This window comes from Thalassophryne amazonica, chromosome 1, assembly GCF_902500255.1.
Source record: "Thalassophryne amazonica chromosome 1, fThaAma1.1, whole genome shotgun sequence".
Lineage (NCBI taxonomy): Eukaryota > Metazoa > Chordata > Actinopteri > Batrachoidiformes > Batrachoididae > Thalassophryne > Thalassophryne amazonica.
Window position 1 is genome coordinate 126,925,053 of NC_047103.1, and position 14,909 is coordinate 126,939,961.

A 14,909-nucleotide genomic window follows, 5' to 3' on the forward strand; every position below is an offset into this window, starting at 1 on the left:
CTGCAGGTGTTCCACCTGCTGTTGTAACCGATGAGCAGGAGAACGAGTCTGAGCAACCAAAGGAGCGAGAGGAGACTCACGTGCAGCCAGACATCTCTGCACCTCCTCCAGTCCGGCGGAGGAAGAAGCGTGCACACAATTAAACCCTGCTGCACAACATTCAGTTTGATTGCTGACACCAAGTCGGCTAAAAGTCAAATTTCAGTGCTCCTCAGCACACTCCTGCAGGTGTTCCACCTGCTGCATGCGCCTGATGTTTAGAAAAATGCACGAGACGAGAGCCGCATGAAGCCACACATCTGGCGCTGTCCTCCTCCTCCTCTCTGCGCTACTCCATGGCACAGAGCCCAACTACGCATGCAGTCACAAAGTTCTTCTGAAAAACTGGAGCGATCTGAATTCGGTTGGCTGAATATGGGTGTGTGTGGAGACAATTCACCTCGTTCACAACGTGTCAGAACTTAACAATGCGCTGTTACGCGCAATAGCGTGCGATAGTGCGTAACAACGCAGAACACTATTCGTGACTGTGTGTAATGGTTCCTGATAATTCTCCGGCAACATGTGCCATTAATCGTAACGTGTGGTAACAGGTTGCAGCAGTTCTTGAGGACACCTGACACCTCTGCCCCGAATCATCACATTCGTGATCAGCGGCCAAGAATGTGTACTTCGTGGCATTCGTGACTTGTCGTCGTTATGTGTAAACGCAGCATTAGACAAAAAGAACTTTCTCTTTAATTCTTTATGGTTACTGGGCTAATGCTTTAATCTATTCTCTTTGTCTATCTTTCTTTTATGGTTACTGGGCAACCAATAATTTAATGCTTTAATCTATTATATTTATCTATGACAGAATTCAGCTTTAATCATCATTGCTAGAATTCTCAGACAAAAAGAACTTTCACTTTAATGTATGTGTGATGCTTTAATCTCGTGTGTGTGATTCTTTAATCTATTGTGTGTACGTGTGTTCACGCACATGCACTTTCAACACAAGGGCCCCAAAGACGTCCCCGCTGGTGCCCCCAGTCACCATACCAAGTTTGGTGTCGATCTCTTGATCACTGTGTAAGTTCACCCCAAACACAAATCATGCCAAATACATACATTGCCACAAGTGACACTTTTTTCACATGCTTTGAACACTGCAGCTTTTACAATAATGTGGCTAATTTATGTATTTTTACATGCTTTTTCACAAGTCAAAATACATCAATTGACTTCCTGAAAACTGCGCTCCTCATGCATGTAAATTCACACACAGTGTAAATATAAGGTTTTACCTGTTCATTTTAGTGAAGAAAAGTCCCTCTCCGGCACTTTGCGCCAGAGTTGCACCGTCAGATCAGTTAGCGGAGCGGAGCCTTCTCCCCCCACCCTTCCACACTGGTTCTCTGTCTTGGCGCAATAAGTTGAAAACGTCACAGTGCCTCATTAACATCTCATTTACCACAGACTCCATCCGATCCTGGCTGCACACTGGATGCACTGGATGACATGTGTGTCAATATTTTCATGTCACTTTCAGGGCAAAAGTATTTATGGTACATATTTAATTAAAACTTAGTCTTTCTGGCTAAGATCTTTCTGTGTAAATATCTCATGTTACAAGGTGGAGACCCACAGCTTATAGAGTAGTGTGGCTTATTTATGTACAGTTTCTCTTTTCTTTTAAAAAAATTGGTGGGTGTGGCTAATATTCAGGTGCGCTCTATTGTCTGGAAATTACGGTAGTTCAGTCATTTGTTCGAACAGCATCTTGCTGCTTGACACAGGTGCTGGTAAGTTTTGAAAGCATTAGATCTGTGTGGCCTGGCACCACCATCAAAGACACAGATAGCAGTCTTCACTCCCCATTGTTCTCTTTCACCCTAAACTATCAGTTTAATAATCAGAGACACTTCTGTCTTTGAAAGATAATTCAGACAGGTTTCACAGTTGCCATCCTTCATGCCAAACTGGCTTCAGGGCTTTTGGGCCCCAGTGGGGGCATTTCTCCCTCTCTTTCAGCTACAGTTCAACAATTAGATAGCTCTTTCATTTATTATTGAGACAATGTGAGGCTGATGAGAGCTAAGAGGGAAGTTTGGTGAGATGGAAAAGTGCTTCCATTCTGCACTGCATTTATACGGAGTGCCGTATTTTGAACTCTTTGGGGATCATAATTGATTTTCCAGCATATGTTCATAATGTTTAGTATGTGAGGCTCCAGTGTGGTCAGATTACAGAGTTCAAAAGCCCTTGTGAAAAACATTTGGGCAAGGGGCATACAGTAAATTCAACAGCAAAGAAAAACCTGGCTTCCTGTGTGTGCTTTTGTGCCATTCTAAAAGCACCGTCTTCTGTCTGGCACCCTCCCTATCTCTTATGAGGTTATTGAGATGAGACTCTCAAAAGAGATGTTAGGAAGCCTTTAAAAGAGGTTTGTCACCAAATGAACAGCAGGGCTTTCCCCAAAGAGTGGAACAATGGCGGGATGCCATCATACTGGTTTTCACAATTACACTGTTTTTTCTTCCCTGTTTTCCCCAATGAAACTTGGCCAGTTTCAACCCTCATGACATCATTTTTCCTCAGTGCTATCAATCAGTGAGATCTCATGGATTGTCTGCATCTCGCAACATGTACAACGTGCCAGACTCGTACTGTGATCCAACAACAAGCAAAAGGGTAATGGTTGGTGGAATATCCAACATCCCACAAGCAATTAAATGCCCCCTTTCTCTGGTGAAATTCATATTCATACATAGAAATTCACATGAGCTTTTACACATTTTGCTTTATTTAGCACATCAAGCAAACAACAAAGATTTGTTTTCTGTTTAGTTAAAACTGTAAAGTGATGGCTTTTAAGTACCACTGTGAGCACTAATTTAAAAAGTATGACAAGAATAAAAATATAAAAGCCAAAACCTTCTGGTACAACACAACAAAATCATCATGTTTACAGACAGTTTTCTTTGGGCATGAACATGTACATGAACATTAACAAGTCAATGAATCTGTCTTGGACTTAATTTACAAAGAAACACAAACACTGTGTCTATTCGCCCTATTGATATGTTCCTGATTTATCTTGTGCACCAGAGAGTCGCTGCAGTTAAAACAACATAGAGGATCCACATGATGACAAATGTAAATAAACATTATACTACTAAAATGTAATTTTTTAATGTTTTTCATCTCGTTAATTACAGACTGCATGCATGATACCCTGTAAACTTGCTAAAACAAATATTCCAAATCATCTGCTACATTTAACCTGTGTGGAATTAATGAACGCAAACCGAATTTCAGACATTTTATATATATTACTCTGGAACAAAGAGGACAAACAGTGCTGTAAAGGACAATTATAAGGACATTAAAGAGCAAACTTCAATTTCCCCCAAACGACATGAACAGGAAGTGATCGCGGCTCACAGCAACTCCCATTGAAAATAATGAAGGAACAACCTGAGCTTCTCACATGTTTACATAAAACAAACACAATAACAACATCTAAAAACCCAGATAATATATTCACAAGAGTTTTATGCACAATATAAAAAGAGTTTCATGTTGTGATGTTAATGCTGTTGTCCGTGTGCAGCGGTTAAAGTGCAGCCTGATCAGAGCGTCTCAATGTTTCAATCTCACAAAACATCTCTGAAGTTTTTGCTAGATTTTGCAGGATTTGAAACCTCAATAGGGTAAATTGTAGATATCGTCAAAAATGGACTGACTGTCCAAGAAAGAGATTTGTGAGGGAACCCACCAAGACACCTCTGATAACTCTGCAAGGTGTTATAATCTTCTACTACCGGATCGCCCCTGGGGATCCATAGGATCTAGATTGGGTAGTGTTTATAAAATAGGTAGCTGACATTTTTCAAGGGTGTTAATAAATTATTCAGTTTCTATAATGATTTTAACTGAAAGTGCGGGAAATTAAAATGAGAAAGTTTTGTGAATAATTGTATTTATTATTTGGCACATTTAGTTGATGTCATGTTTTACAACTGGCAAGGTTGAGGTATTGTTGTTCAGAGCTTGTCTGGTTACCAGGGACTGATTAATGGTGATGTCAACGCCCATTGTTCACTGTTGTTACCTAATATGCCCAATTTCTCCAAAAGATGTTAGCACTATCCACTTTCCGTTTTTGCGATGTTCATCCTTGAATCATACCAAATGGCATACACACACACACACACATACAAAGAGGCCACTTCGCTTTTAATATAAAGATGACTGTAACTGGAAAAATTGTGCATTTGTCAACGTTTGATTTTGCATCACCAGTCACAGCTTCATGGTGGAGTGGAATAGAGACAGATTTTCTTAAAAGGAAGATGAGGAAATTTCAGTTGCAGTTTGCGAGAAGACACATGAGAGACTTTTAAACCTAGATGTGGATCAGTTTTCTTGTCAAAATCTTTCTCTGCACCACTGCAGCTTACACTGTGCACAGTGGAGACACAGAAATCCTAAACTTCTTCAGGGTTGTCTTGATGTGTTGGTGGCTTTCTACACTAGTCTCCTTGTTGCACTGTCACTCAGTTATTGAGAACTGCCTACTCCACAAAGAATGACCACACAGTACCACACTGTTTGTATTTGTTAATGATTGATGTAAATGAAGTCAAATACTTATTCAATGACTTGGAAATTATTATAGATCCAGCCCCCGACTTGTCTTCATAAAACTAGCTTTAAAAGAGTTGATTTAGCTGTATGTCCATACTTATGCACACCATTATTTTGGCATTGAAGTGTTTACTATCATTGCATTAAACTGTACTTGTTGGGCTTGAAAAATTTCCCTGACTCTTTAGTTTGTGATTTTAGATAAGACATAATTGGCTGCATTTGGAGGCAATAATCCCAATTTGTATTTGAAAAAGGCAACATACTTGAGCTACCCCCTTCTCCCCTCTTACATCGCCACACCCTCACCAGAGCTACAGCAACATCATGGTCTAAATATCTGGTCAGAGCACTCCAAGCCCCTTTCACACCGGGTCTGCTTCAAGTTGCATCAACGTGGCTGGATGCAGAAAGTAAGTAATTTTCTCACAACGTGAAGTACTTAAAGCTGGAATACCGACAATCTTCAATAGATAAAATATAGTCTGAAGTTTAATATATATAAACTACATCATATTTAGAACCCATTAAATTTTTTTTGGAATTTTTAATTCATGGGAACATACATAATTTGAGGGAAATCCATAGCGTATTTCTCCCCTGCAGACGAATTCAAGCTGGAAGTGCGTCTGCACTTGAGCAGATGCACTTAATAACTCAGATAATCAGATGATAATAAAAGATGCAGATAATAACCATAACTGTACACCGTCAGACACCAGTCACCAGGCAACTCACCTGTCCAAAAGCAGCTCTGCAAAATCCTCGTGAGTTCGATCGCCAGTCTTCTGTCGCAGTTGCTCCCAACGATCTCTCACTGTCGATCTTCTCTTTTTCTCTCACTCCAAATGACGTCTTCTCTTTGCACTTTCTGTGTATATCACCGGTCTTCCTCGCTTTATTCCACTTCTACTGTCTCCCTCCTCCATCTTGCCTTCTTCATGCATCGCAGCTAGCGGTGAACCCCCCCCCCCCCCCCCCCCCACATGACCTGTGACATCACCCCGATTGTGTCCTGGCTTTCGAATTTTTGGCACGTGCCAATAATTCAGAATTTGCTTCTATACGGACGAATTTTAATCACGTTCAGACTAATATTTTGGGAATCCTTTATATTCACACTAACGAACAAAATTACTTTGGTCCCCATCAAAATTCTAACAATCGTCTCAATTTCAATATGCTTCCTGGCACTCCACCTTTAATGTGACTGGATGCCACCCAATGCCAATTTATGATTCCTGCTGTGCTCCATTGTTGCTGAGCTATAAATTATGCAGGATTGTTGAACTTTTTTTATACCAATTAGAGCCCGACCGATATGGATTTTTTTTGAGGCCGATGCGGATAACGATATTTGGATGAAAAAAATGCAGATAATCGATAAATCAGCTGATTTGCCGATAGCCGATAAATCAACCAATATTATTTTTTTAAATGAATAAAATGTTCTTTTTTGGACCCTTAACATAAAAGGTATGAGCTAAAAGCTGAAGCTTTTTCCTCATATTAATTAACTTTATAGCAGAGAAGAATTTTCAAGTTCAAAAAATGCAAAAATACAATTGGAGCAGTTAGGGGGTTATTCAGACGGGCCAACTAGTAAGATATCACTCCTGAAAACAATCTTTGCCATATCACGTGAGGTAAATTTGCCCTACGATTGGATTTTGGAAAACCATGTGACGAAGAACCAATTCTGCTTGGACACCCACATTGCGCACGTCATCACACATCTTCTATGAGGAGTACTAAGATGGCCGATGGTGGGTCAAAAGTCCGCGGCGTTAACTTTTCAGCAAAAAAAAAAAAGTAAGTTTCTATCTCATAGCATTAAAAAGCTATTTACAATTTAGTAAAGCTTGGTCCCAGCCGTCATATACGACGGCGGCGGTCCCAGAGGGTTAATGGCGAATGGCAGTAATTCCCAGAACCCTTCCGGACGACCAGTGAATCTGAATGTTTCAACCTCTTAGCAGTAAACAAAAGTTTTTCATGCAAGAAATAAGGTCTACACAACGTGGGCTTAATAAAAAGCGTGACCGAGGCAATGAAGCACATTTGACACATTACTACATAAACTGAGTTAATCAAACTGAGTTGAACTGAACCGGGAGAAATGTGGGGTGAATGTAATTGCAAAGTTATTACAAACAACATCCTTATAAACTTACTTGTATGCATTTGTCAGCTGATCAGTGGTGTGACGGCTAACTACGGGGGCCGGTGATGAACACATTTAAGCAGGGGCGTAAGCAGCTCTCAGTTGAATGGAGTCAGTGCTCCATCTACTGGACAAACAGTGCGAGGACATTTTACATTGCCGACACAAACATTATTTCAGTAACTGTTCTGTTTATGAGAAATTATTGCCGTTCTCTCGGCAAAATTTTGGCCGACAGTGAGTACTTTGAAAAGGGCTTATATCGGCCGATAATATCGGCCGGGCTCTAATACCAGTGCACTCAAATTATACTGCTCAAACGTGAACAATTAAAAGAAAAAAAAAAAGTTCATTACAGTCTGTGGCTGCAGGCAGCTCCTGCACTCACCTCAAATTCTCTCACAGTTGTGTTAAATAAAGTCCATTCTGCTCACAGACAGATTGTCAGAGACAGGACGTGTCCACATCCAGAGTACTCCTCACATCCAGTTACAGACCGTTCGCACGTGCATGCACGCGAACGCCGGCTGCAGTTCCGGTCGCAGGAAGAATGATAAACTTTAACAGAAATCAGAGCGCACATCTGCAGCGCTACACAAGAAGAAATATCAACTAGAAGAGAAATCAGAGCGCACACCTGCTCATTTTACAGTCTGGGTGTAGATGAGCTCCTTATAGCGCTCTCACCTCAAGCACACCCCCCGTGCTGCGCACAACTGACGCAGACATTCCTTCATCATCATGACGCCGCATGAAGCAACTCGAAGCAGGTCCGGTGTGAAAGGGGTTTCAGAGACACACTCCCACCAGCAGGTTTTAAATTCACCATCCACCGATCTGTCCAGCCGTTCATCCACCTCTCACTGTCACATGCTTGCTGTTTTTTACTCTCAACAAATTCTTCACTTTCAGTGAAGAAAAGTTCTGTGCTGCTCATTTCAGTTAACAACTTCTGCACCAGTTGTAAAGTATTGCCTCATTTATTTGATTTCATTTTTTTTTTTTTTTGTTAAATGTGAACCCCCCCAGCATGACTTCCAGCATGAAAGGATTGACTTGATGTCTCAGTCTGTCACCATGAATCTTTAAGCCGTCTTCACTGAGGCTTTTCAGGTTTCAAATCCCGCAAAACCTCGGAGAGGTCGCCATGCTGCGAGATCTCAATAACATTGAGAACTGCATTGAGACGCTCTGATCGGGCTTCACTTTAATCGCTGCACACGGACAACGCCATTAACATCGCAACATAAAACTATTTTTATACTGTGCGTAAAACTCTCGTGAATATATTCTCTGGGTTTATAGACGTTGTTATTGCGTTTGTTTTATGTAAACGTGAGAATCACAGTCTGGCTCTCTGTTATTTTCAATGGGAGTTACTGTGAGCTACGCTCGCTTCCTGATCATGTCGTTCTGGGGGAAAGTGAAGTTTGCTCTTTAACGTCTTGATTATTGTTCTTTACAACACTGTTTGTCCTGTTTGTTCCAGACATTAGTATATATTAGGGGTGGGCAAACATAAAAAATCTTAATCGCATTTCTGACTTTCATGACTTTCTGTGATTAATCATGATTAATCGCATGGTATATGTGAAACCCAAAAATGAATTCAAAAGCCGCTTAAAAGCACAGTTTTATTTGAAAATGTAAATGAACATTGCATATATTTGAAAATGTAACTTTCAACTGAAACACTCTAATGAAATCAAATATAAAACCACTGGCAGGTCATTTGTTATCCTGTTTCATATCAAAATAACAATATTCATGTCCATGACTAAATGTACTAAAACAAATACGTCACAATTGTACACATACCACAATTTGATATGTGTACAATTGTGATGTATTTTTTTTAGTATATTTAGATTTTGTTGTGATTTGGCACTTTATAAGCTGATTAAATTTAACTGAAATTGAACATTTTATTGAGTCTTAAAGTAAATAAATATGAAATTGGTCACTGGATCCTTAAACTTTGTACATAATAAACTATACATGGTGAATCTTTGATCTCTGGATATAAATAGGAATAAACAAAATCTGTAGTTTTTGTCAAAAGCATTTCCTTTCAGACATTGGCATGAATGTGTTTCCATATATCTGAGCTCAGCTCTTACAGCTGCTGTTTTTCACTTCAGGATGTAATTTGAAAAGAAAATACAGCACGTTTCATTTTGGGAGGAAAAAAAATGTTTTAGTCGATTGTAGTTTCTTGTCTGTATTACATTTGGAAAGAGGTGTCATTTTTTTTAAAGCGGCGATTCATTTTGAAGTTACTAATTCCGACCGGACACTGTCTCAGCCGCACAGAGTTTCGAGTTGTGTGAACGGAACGGAGGACGATTCTCGTTTCTTGACAGCAACAAGACAAGAGTCCCAGTTAGTGACTTTAATCCACCCAAAAGTGACTGATGATATTTTAATGGCTTCTTTGCGAGGGGTTAAGAAGCGGTCTTACCGCTTCTGAAGAGCAGCAAATCAAAGAACCAACGAGCTACTGGATCGAAGCATTGCTTCAGTAGTTCATGGTTTCAAAGTGTAGCCACCCTGCAGAAACGGTCGATTACAGACCAAACCCTGAATATCCGACTTTATTTGTACGTCGTATGACTCTGAAACTTGGAAAAATCCGTATAATTTACGGACTATAGGTTGACATGAAAACCACCGAAAAGCTGTGTTCACCGCAGGACACGTTCGGCACTATTCGGGATTATTCAAGATTTTTTTTTTACCGATGACGAACGATGCGTAAAAAAAATTTGACCGACGCAGCTGCATCGGTCCAAACCGGTCTGGATCCGGGCCTGATCCTGTAGAACGTTGTACCGAAAATGTCCATTCAAAAGTTCAGCGTCTTTCTGCATTTTGTTTTGTTGTGCATTGCATAGCCTGTACTTTTCTCGTTCCTCGTGTCGTTTTCTGTGTGAACTCAGCTATCAGCAGGAAGCAGCCACACAAGCTCGCTCCCGACTGACGCTTTCAAAATAAAGGGCAACAAACAGTCATAAAAGGATTTTTTTTTAAAAACGCAGCGTTAAGGGGAGGAACAAAATTGTCGACGATAATGACCTCAATAATTAATGCAACGTTAGTGCGTTAACGTTGCCCAGCCCTAGTATATATATATATATATATATATATATATATATATATATATATATATATATATATATATATATATATATATATATATATATATATATATTTCAGACATTATATGTAATATGTCTGAAATTTGGTTTGCGTTTATTAAATTCCACGCAGATTAAACGTAGCAGACACGGATTATTTGTTATTATTGTTTTAGCAAGTTTTCAGGGTATCATGAAGCAGTCTCTTATTAATGTGATGAAAAGCATAAAAAATTACATTTTTGTAGTATAATATTAATTTACAATTGTCATCGTGTGGATTCTCTATGTTGTTTTGACTGCAGCGACTCTCTGGCGTGCAAGGGATTATGGGATACATGAAAACCCCGAATTAAAACATCACATGGAACCACTGCCAGTCGTTCATTTTGCCAAACAATTTGATTGAAAATGCAAAGTTTGTTCATTTGCAATTTTAAGTTGTTTTGTCCTGAAGCACAGTCGCTTTTGCGTGGATTCTACAATGCCGTTTTCTGGATCAAAGGTAAAGGGGTGATTTGGCAGAAGTGATAAGTGAATCGACTGAACAGATGGCGCCATCTCTGTTCTGTTCTCTGGTTGTGATGTTAAATTGGCAAGCCTTATCATTCCCAGCAAATAGTCTTGTCCAAAACTTTTTGCCTATGTGAACGTAGGGAAAACAGATAGACCCAGAAGGAAAAAAGAAAAAAAAAAACTCAGGAGAGGAGTTGAAAGCTAGCTGTTTGTTTTTGTTTTTTCTTCTCAAAGAGGCTTTCCTTGAAGATCAAAGTAAAAGCTCCGAACAACAACTCAGAAAAGCAATTTTACATTTTCCTCAGTTTTTTTTCTGCAAGAATGTGTTGCTCTAAAGGGTAGAATTCATCTTATGATGTTGAAACTAAATGGAATTGCTTTTCTTGGGTTACACAATTATTGGGATATGGAATGTGGCTAAAAGTATAAACTTTACTTTGGTTTTGACTTTGAACACATACGTAGTTTAAACCTACAAACATTACTCCATACCAGCTTTGTGAACATATGTATGTGTTTGTAAGACATGCGTGTAAATATTACAGTACATTTCCCATATACATACCTGGAAATATCTTTTCATATGATTTCAGCACCCTTAAAATTGATGTACCATTTCTTAACGGCAGTTGAACATCTCCTCTGCTCGCCTCAATCCCATCACTGAAATGGGAGTTCTGGGATTTTACAACCTAGGATCTATTTTTAGATATTGTGATGGGGTCATCTTTTTATTTGGGACAAAAACTAAATTAATCTACACAGTATTGATTTAGAAGGGAAACACTGTTGTGGAGTAAGTAGTGATAAAATGTTATTGGACTAGGCAAACCATAAACACTCAATGATCCACTTCTTGTTGCCAATGGACAGGCAAAAATGACATTAGAAGCACTTGGCGGTGCAGAGAGGAATAAACTTTTACAGTTAACCGCTTACCTCAGCCTAGCCATCATCTCCCTCTGCTGATCTTTACTGAGGTATTAAAAATCGATTGTTGATGAGGGGCTGAAAGTGTTTCTAGCGTGCTTGGTGTAATTACATAAGCCACTTAGCCTGCAACCGTGTTTATGTTCTAAATCAGTACTGCACTGATTAATTTAGTCTTTGTCCCAAGTGAAAAGGTGACCCCCAAAACATGGGACAATAGACTTAAAGGGCAAGGAAGACATTTTTCAATCTGGGCTCTGTTTTTAGTTTGTGGTGCAAACCAAATGTTGTTGGTTAATGTAACTAGCTATCTAGTTAGTTTAATACAGTTAGATTGTGTCAGGTGTTTACAAATGAATGCTAATGGTGGCTGGTTTTGAGCCTTTGCCTTTACAGTTTGACTGTTAGCTAGTTAAAGCAAACGTTTGCTTTATTTAACATGAGCTAATTTAAAAGCTGTCAACATCCAGTAAAGTTTTTGGACTGATAATTAACTTGAAGAAAACAGAAGTGATGCTTCAGCTTGCACCAGGGTTCGTACTACCAGCCCCCCATTTTGTGATTGAGGACACAGAGCTCAGCAACATAGAGAGCTTTACCTACCTGGGAAGCACACAGACCTCATCTTGCAGCATCGACAAAGAGGTGTCGAACAGGATTGCAAAGGCAGGCTCCTCCTTTGGTAGGCTTTGGACACAGTTGTGGGTGAATGCAGCATCAGACTTCATACAAAATGGGCAGTCTACAAGGCAGTTGTCATAATGGCCATATTTACGGCTGTGAAATATGGATACTGTACCAACTGTACCAACACCTGAAAGCAGTGGGCCAGTTTCAAATCAAATCAATTTTATTTATATAGCGCCAAATCACAACAAACAGTTGCCCCAAGGCACCTTATATTGTAAGGCAAGGCCATACAATAATTACAGAAAAACCCCAACGGTCAAAACGATCCCCTGTGAGCAAGCACTTGGCAACAGTGGGAAGGAAAAACTCCCTTTTAACAGGAAGAAACCTCCAGCAGAACCAGGCTCAGGGAGGGGCAGTCTTCTGCTGGGACTGGTTGGGGCTGAGGGAGAGAACCAGGAAAAAGACATGCTGTGGAGGGGAGCAGAGATCAGTCACTAATGATTAAATGCAGAGTGGTGCATACAGAGCAAAAAGAGAAAGAAACACTCAGTGCATCATGGGAAGCCCCCAGCAGTCTAAGTCTATAGCAGCATAACTAAGGGATGGTTCAGGGTCACCTGATCCAGCCCTAACTATAAGCTTTAGCAAAAAGGAAAGTTTTAAGCCTAATCTTAAAAGTAGAGAGGGTGTCTGTCTCCCTGATCTGAATTGGGAGCTGGTTCCACAGGAGAGGAGCCTGAAAGCTGAAGGCTCTGCCTCCCATTCTACTCTTACAAACCCTAGGAACTACAAGTAAGCCTGCAGTCTGAGAGCGAAGCGCTCTATTGGGGTGATATGGTACTATGAGGTCCCTAAGATAAGCTGGGACCTGATTATTCAAAACCTTATAAGAAGAAGAATTTTAAATTCTATTCTAGAATTAACAGGAAGCCAATGAAGAGAGGCCAATATGGGTGAGATATGCTCTCTCCTTCTAGTCCCTGTTAGCACTCTAGCTGCAGCATTTTGAATTAACTGAAGGCTTTTCAGGGAACTTTTAGGACAACCTGATAATAATGAATTACAATAGTCCAGCCTAGAGGAAATAAATGCATGAATTAGTTTTTCAGCATCACTTTGAGACAAGACCTTTCTAATTTTAGAGATATTGCGTAAATGCAAAAAAGCAGTCCTACATATTTGTTTAATATGCGCATTGAATGACATATCCTGATCAAAAATGACTCCAAGATTTCTCACAGTATTACTAGATGTGAGGGTAATGCCATCCAGAGTAAGGATCTGGTTAGACACCATGTTTCTAAGATTTGTGGGGCCAAGTACAATAACTTCAGTTTTATCTGAGTTTAAAAGCAAGAAATTAGAGGTCATCCATGTCTTTATGTCTGTAAGACAATCCTGCAGTTTAGCTAATTGGTGTGTGTCCTCTGGCTTCATGGATAGACAAAGCTGGGTATCATCTGCGTAACAATGAAAATTTAAGCAATGCCGTCTAATAATACTGCCTAAGGGAAACATGTATAAAGTGAATAAAATTGGTCCTAGCACAGAACCTTGTGGAACTCCATAATTAACCTTAGTCTGTGAAGAAGATTTCCCATTTACATGAACAAATTGTAATCTATTAGATAAATATGATTCAAACCACCACAGCGCAGTGCCTTTAATACCTATGGCATGCTCTAATCTCTGTAATAAATTTTTATGGTCAACAGTATCAAAAGCAGCACTGAGGTCTAACAGAACAAGAACAGAGATGAGTCCACTGTCTGAGGCCATAAGAAGATCATTTGTAACCTTCACTAATGCTGTTTCTGTACTATGATGAATTCTAAAACCTGACTGAAACTCTTCAAATAGACCATTCCTCTGCAGATGATCAGTTAGCTGTTTTACAACTACCCTTTCAAGAATTTCTGAGAGAAAAGGAAGCTTGGAGATTGGCCTATAATTAGCTAAGATAGCTGGGTCAAGTGATGGCTTTTTAAGTAATGGTTTAATTACTGCCACCTTAAAAGCCTGTGGTACATAGCCAACTAATAAAGATAGATTGATCATATTTAAGATCAAAGCATTAATTAATGGTAGGGCTTCCTTGAGCAGCCTGGTAGGAATGGGGTCTAATAGACATGTTGATGGTTTGGAGGAAGTAACTAATGAAAATAACTCAGACAGAACAACCGGAGAGAAAGAGTCTAACCAAATACCGGCATCACTGAAAGCAGCCAAAGATAATGATACATCTTTGGGATGGTTATGAGTAATTTTTTCTCTAATAGTTAAAATTTTATTAGCAAAGAAAGTCATGAAGTCATTACTAGTTAAAGTTAAAGGAATATTCAGCTCAATAGAGCTCTGACTCTTTGTCAGCCTGGCTACAGTGCTGAAAAGAAACCTGGGGTTGTTCTTATTTTCTTCAATTAGTGATGAGTAGTAAGATGTCCTAGCTTTACGGAGGGCTTTTTTTTATAGAGCAACAGACTCTTTTTCCAGGCTAAGTGAAGATCTTCTAAATTAGTGAGACGCCATTTCCTCTCCAACTTACGGGTCATCTGCTTTAAGCTGCGAGTTTGTGAGGTATACCACGGAGTCAGGCACTTCTGATTTAATGCTCTCTTTTTCAGAGGAGCTACAGCATCCAAAGTTGTCTTCAATGAGGATGTAAAACTATTGACGAGATACTCTATCTCACTTACAGAGTTTAGGTAGCTACTCTGCCCTGTGTTGGTATATGGCATTAGAGAACATAAAGAAGGAATCATATCCTTAAACCTAGTTACAGCGCTTTCTGAAAGACTTCTAGTGTAATGAAACTTATTCCCCACTGCTGGGTAGTCCATCAGAGTAAATGTAAATGTTATTAAGAAATGATCAGACATAAGGGAGTTTTCAGGGAA

At 39.6% G+C, this 14,909-nt stretch overlaps 1 protein-coding gene across 1 annotated transcript in view; it reads left to right on the forward strand.

Moving 5' to 3' along the window:
• dmd (dystrophin) overlaps window positions 1-14,909 on the forward strand; it is a 1,392,820-nt gene that overhangs the window by 32,183 nt on the left and 1,345,728 nt on the right. The gene's annotated exons all lie outside the window — the stretch shown is intronic.